Raw genomic sequence first — 6,746 nt, 5'->3', positions numbered from 1 at the left:
AGAACGATTCGATGTGGCGTTAGGATTGAGGGTAATTAAACGTATGGAGACATAGAGACCTTGAACGTGCATGTGTGAGAGGTATACATGTATACGTGGGATGTGTGTGTGTGCACGCGCGCATGATCGAGATAAAAGAAAGAAGACATAAGTCATAAGATCAACGACATGGGAGAGACGGATCGGTATGACAATATGCATGCATGTGAGAATGCAGGGCAGAAGGCCCGACAATTGAGCATGTGTTTTTGTCTTTAAGAGATAGTGGCGTGGGCTGGAGCATGCATCTATGGCGAGCAGACGGAGTGAGGCGCAACGATTGTGCAAAAGAGACCAACCTATAAATGCATATGTATGGAGAGACATATATAGTGTGGGTGATAGGAAGCAAGACTCCGTGCGAGAAAGAAATGTTGACGGAGAAACTACAGATAGATACAGAGATGGAGATGCTAGCTAGAGGGACATCCGCTAGTTTGGGTGTTGGACATGACCATCGGGTGGTTCAAAGGGTGAAGTTATATATGTGTGTGAGAGGGCACTTGACTGCATGTAGAGAGAAACATATGTAGTGTGCGTGATAGGAATCAAGAGTGAGGGCGAGAAAGAAGGTTGATGGAGAAACAGATAAATAGAAAGATAAAGATGCTAGCTAGTGTGCGTTAGAGATAGGAGTCGAGTGGATCAGAAGGCTGGGTCATGTGTGTGGGTGTGAGAGAGATAGAGAGAGGGTGCATGTGAGTCACATACAAACAGATATCAGAGAGAAATGAGATCCAGAGAGACGGAGTTTTGTGTCTGCGAGAGAGAAAGATATTTCACAACGAGAGTGATAGCTAGAGAGACATACGAGGGAACGCAAGATATCTCTAGGGAGAGAGGGTGTGTGTGAGCGACATACAAGAGAACAATGGAGAAATATGAGACCCTGGGAGACAGAGTTTGTGTTTGTGTGTGATAAAGAGATATTGAAGAGGAAGAGTCGTAGGTTCTCATATCTAAGGAGCGAAAGACATCTCTGTATGAGGGGTGTGCGAGTGGCACACATGGGAATAGTAGAGAGAAATGAGACCCCGGGAGACAAAGTTTTGTGTTTGTGTGAGAGAAAGAGATTCCACATGGAGAATCATAGTTAGAGACACATAGCAGGGAGCGAGATATACTTAGAGAGAGATAGAGTGATGAAGGTCGAGGGAGAGAGTACCGTCAGTGTGTTACGAAGATGAAAGATCATTGTCGACATACAGGTAGCACGAGAGATACCTGAGAGACGATGAACGCGTATAGGTCCAGAGAGATAGTCCTATATAAGCATGAGTGATGGCTATATGAGACGAATATCTGGATTAAAGGGGATTCAAATATTTAAACTGGAGATCACGACATCGATAATATCATAACGCAAATTGGTGTATCAAACATGCATATTCATTTGAATTTGGGCACACGTGTAATGTTATATAGTTTATCAATATTGGTGATCCATAGATTCTTCAATTACAAACAATGCATGGTTTATATGCAATTAATGTCTAAACAGGATTACACTATATGTTGCGTGTGTGAAACACATTATACATGTTTGAGAAGTAAAAAAAAACCCGCATGAAACACACATTAATTGGAGACAGTTAGCGAGGAATGCATACACTGGATTTCAACATAAAGTGGTTTCAAATATTTGAAAATCCAAATTGATGGAACCTTATGAATCATGCCATTTGTAAACCATATTTATGTATAAATGGTGTTGTGCTTTTGAAAGTATATATAAAAAATGATGTATATAGAGTGTAATTCCAATTGAAAATGGATCCCGCCCGAAAAAAATAGAATACAAACGGGATTCGAATTGAGTTGGCACGGTAAACGTGCACTCTGCAAAATTTGAACGAAGCGGGGAAAGTCGCAGTAACCGCCCGAAACCAAAATCTGCGAGATGGAAATCACTACTGCCTATCCCTGCCACGCAAAGCCTATCTGCTGGATTTCTATAGGTTTCGATAGGGGTAGGTTTGTAATTTCACCCAAACGTGACGTAACCGCCTCTCACTCGGATTCATACATGGTGGGCGCCAAAACATAGTGTGTCCTCGGCCGAAATCGACTCCCTCCCCGATTCATATTCATACACGGTGGGCGCCAAAAACAAACTCTCGTCGGCAAATATTCGGCGTATGCGAGATTACCGTCCTATCCCCAACCGACTAATGTTGCTGTGATGTAGTAGAAATTTGAAATGAGGGCTAACTTTGTAAATTTTCCTCGCATTTGAGACAAGCGCGCCCTGAATACATGGTTCCCCCCTCTACCTCCCTTTTCCCCATTCGTACTCCATGGGCGCCAAAACACCCTCTCCACCCCACCCTCCTCCGTCCGCCGCCGACCGCCAACCCATCCACCGCCGTCCTCCTCCACCATGCCGGAGCTGATACCCCGATGCCGCCGTGTATTAAAAGAGATCGACCTCTCTCATCCACGACTTCAGACCGGGATCCTTGCATCCCGTCCTCTTGCTTCATCCCCGCCGTCGTCCACCTTGCTTGCGCCGCTCCTACGACCGTCTCGTCCACCGCGCCCCGCCGCCACCGTCTACCCTCCTAGATCTGCTTCCACGCCACCGACAGCCATCGCTACCGCAGCACCGTCAAATTCTCAGCACATGCGTACATGGCGCCGCACCAGAGGCGGTACTCTTTCGTATCTGCTCAACTTATTTATCGCAGCAAGAAAATAGATCGCCACTGCTTTACTCTGATTTCTTGTCTTGGTTGCGAAGTTGCCTCTGTCCGGTTTGCACCTTCAGATCTGCCATGGCACGCTCAACACTATACTCCCAATGCTTATGGTTTTCCCCTTTTATATTCCACACTAGTTAAATCACAGTAGACTAAATTTCAAAATTGGGTTAGTCGATTTTTCAGAGCTCGCCGGAGTTCGCCGGTGCGATCGAAGGGGCTTGGGTGGTTGTGGGGCCTCGCCGAACAAAGAATACTCGACGCGGGTGGGGGTTGGGGCGGGGGTGGGGGTGGGGGTGGCGGAGGAACACAGGCGGTAGGGGCCGGTGGTCCGGCCGGCGGCCCGTGCGGTGTTCTGTATGGGAAGAATCAGAGACGAGGAAGAAGAAGGGTTAGGAGACATAGGATCTTCATCCAACCGCCTGAAATGGTCGAGAGACAGCTGGGAGTTGCATTCTTAATGCGCTCTGGTTCATCATGTGTGGGCACTGCGCAACCAACATTTTATTATCCAAAATCTGCTTGCTCTTCTTTACCATGTTCCTCTTCCGTTCTTCTTTAATATGTACTCTCTCCGTTCCTAAATACAAGTCTTTGTATAGATTCCACCATGGACTACATATGGAGCAAAATGAGTGAATCTACACTCTAAAATGTATCTGGATACATCTGTATGTAATCCATAGTGGAAATCTCTACCAAGACTTATATTTTGGAACGGAGGGAGTATGATAGTAGTACAGTATGTTCCTTGTACTGAAGATGAGCAGGGACATTTGCAGTGTAGAGGTCTATGCGGTCGGTTGTGATGGACACTTTGAGCCTCTTTGATTCGTAGGATCTTGTAAACATAGGAATAGGATTTGTAGTGGCCTGCCCACTTGAATCCTATAAGAATAGCAAGGAAATGCGGGGAGCCGTGTCGCCTTTGAGAGTTACACTGATATTAACAGTACCGCACCTTCACTTGAAGAGAGCTGGTATCCGAAGCCTTTCTAGCCGTACCGGCAATACTAGCACATATATTCCAGCAAGTTCCATTTTGCTGATTTTACTCTGATGCTTAAGGTTTTCCCTTTATATCTACACTATGATCTGCGTAGCTGCTTTGTGTCGCACTAGCAGCAGTCCACTCTTGAAGCTAAACACTGCAATGACTTACAAAATTGGCACCAAGGCATTGAGTGCCATTCTGGATGCAATGAAACTCATACGCTCCCCGCCTGTTGATTCTTGTTCAGAATATGATCCTAATGACTATTCTAACCTCGAGGAGTCAAAGGCAGATGGCCTGTCCTGTTCACCCATCAAGGTGCCTGTTCTAATTTGGCAATGTTTTATTGATTGCGGGTATCTTGCATATGTTGTCTTGCATTTCTTCTACTTTGTTGCACCGCCATCTGCTTAGTTTACTCATCATATATGTCGAGATGCCATGTCCATCCATTATCAATACATATTCCATCTGTCATCATACCATGTTTTTCCACTCAAATGTTGTTCTTGTGCATCAGACATCAAAAAGGAAGAGGGTGATTGCCGAACCTGAAGGAGCACCAGCAAAGTCCTTGAAAAATGTGGTGGTGCCGGAGAAATCAGAAAGCACCCCACTTATATTGGCTGTACAACCAGTGACACAAAACGTAGGACCGACTCCAGCAGACTGTACCCATATTTCACTGGCCCCACCACACAGGACCTGCACTCCAGCAAAAGGTATACCGATTTCATTTGCCATAGCACCAGCTGTACCACAGAAAAATCCCACTCCAGTAAAAAGTACAGCAAGTCCACCGGCCGAAGACCTATCCCAACTGCAGAGACGGCCAATTCCTGCAGATTGGAACCCCATTCCATTTATTCCCAGTTTAAAAGACAATTCTTTCAATGTTGTTAGGGACTACGTGCATATATTCCCATCATGGGAAGATTATTGTGAAGACAAACACCATTTTTACATCTTCCTGTCCAACTTACGTGTAAGTGCTATTATTCATGGTTATTATTTTCCTGTTTTCTGCTGATTGAACACATCAATGATTTACATTACATTGTTGTAACTAGGCGAGGGTCAATCTGGATAGTCATGAAGAGCAAAGCTTGCTTGTGCTTTTCAAGGAAGCATTGCAGCAGTATCGGTGTTACCTGAGGAAATCACACTTTGATGGCAAGTCTATAAACGAATTTCCGGTGAAGTCTCCTGTGCTAAATTTAGAAGACATTGAATGGAAAAACCTTGTTATGCACTGGTCTCGTTCCCAGGATGAGGTACTGTCTATGAAATCACATGACAATTTGAACTTCTACTTTTCTGCATGTGCCTTACGGATCTTTTTTGCAGGAAATCTGCTCGAACAAGAATTCCGGTTTGACAAGAACGACAGGATATCGCAAATATGCTGCCCGCTGCTTTGCTCTTGTTAGTACCTGTTGTCCTGTATCACTGTACTTGCATACATACCTGGTTCATTATGTGACAGCAGTATGCATGATAGCTTGCTTATCAATTGTTCGCTCCAAATTATCTGATCTGTATGAATGGTTACATTAGTGTAAAATATATCCAATGCCAATGTTTTTTAGCTCTGCATTGTTCTTGTAAGTACATGCTGTCCTTTATCAGTGTACTTATAATGACAGGTAGTTGTTCATGTACCATCACTCTGCAGCTTATTTTCCTTTGCCCTCCATTTTCTACACATCAGATCTATATTTACTCTTACCATAAGGTTGGTACTGAAGAAGTTTAGCTGTGCATTGCTCTTGGCTGTACCTTTTGCCTATATCATTGCACTTACATTTATAGCTACTTGGTTATGTAGCATCACTCTTCATCTTATCTTAAATATTCTCCATTTTTTCGTATATTATCACATCTATATTTACTCTTAACAAAATGTAGAATAAAGGCAATGCTTTTGAAGAAGATTCTGTGGTAAACTTCTTGAATTGCCCCCCCATCAGCATGGACAAGGCCTTTATAGAGCCTGTCTTCACCAATAATGTAAGTTTGTCCATCTCAAGCCTTCAAACTTTGTTGTATATATTTGGTTAGGCATGACTGCAACAGCTGTTTATTTTTGGTGTTTGCATCAAATTGCTTGTTTAAAGTTTATTATGTAGTTCATAAACAAAAGTTTGTCCTTTCTCAATTTAAGTTTTCAGTTGTACAACCAACTTCCTTCTTCATACCATGTAAATTAAACTATACAGAGCAAGTGATCTTCTTTTGCACTGCATGTATGCTTCTGTTCTTCATCCGTAATCCAGTGGTGTGGTGAACCTACCCACTACAGCACAATGTCATATTCTGCAATGTCTTAACTATGAACAATGTCATATCATTCTACTATTATTTAAACCGTCTCTTTATTTGCCAATCTGAAATGGTATAAATTGACAGCACACTAACCATTGATACTTATGAGTTCTTGATCTGTAATCCAGTGGTGTCGTGAAGCTGCCAACTCCTTCACAATGTCATTTCCTGCCATGTCTTGACCTGAACAATACCATATTGTGTTAATGCAATTTTAAAATGTGTCACTTTATTCGTCAGTAAGAAATGTGATGAATTGTCAGCACTGATACTTTTATGTGCAAAACCTGTCATCTGTCTGCTTGTTCATCTTTCAGAGTGAGGAAGATATAAGTGTTGAATAAGCGCAGTCTCATCATCTTGCTCCGCTGCTTGTGCTGCAGCTCCCCAGCAGGGCTAACCTTTCTTGAACTCTATTGAAGTGCTGTCGGTTTTGTATATTATTTTGTCGGCGTGTTTATTTGCACTGGTGGCGATCTTTGATGCCCAGTGTATGTAATCTGCTGTCTGCTTGTGCTTTATTATCATAGTGGCGAACTTTGATGCCCAGTGGATGTAATATGCCGTAATTTCTTTATTGTATAGTCTAGGTTTTTTCTATTCACGATGCTGCAGTTATTTTACTGTATATATATATATATATATATATATATATATATATATATATATATATATATATATATATATAT

Source organism: Triticum aestivum, chromosome 1D (genome assembly GCF_018294505.1).
Source record: "Triticum aestivum cultivar Chinese Spring chromosome 1D, IWGSC CS RefSeq v2.1, whole genome shotgun sequence".
Taxonomy (NCBI): domain Eukaryota; kingdom Viridiplantae; phylum Streptophyta; class Magnoliopsida; order Poales; family Poaceae; genus Triticum; species Triticum aestivum.
Note: the sequence above shows the minus strand (reverse complement) of the source record.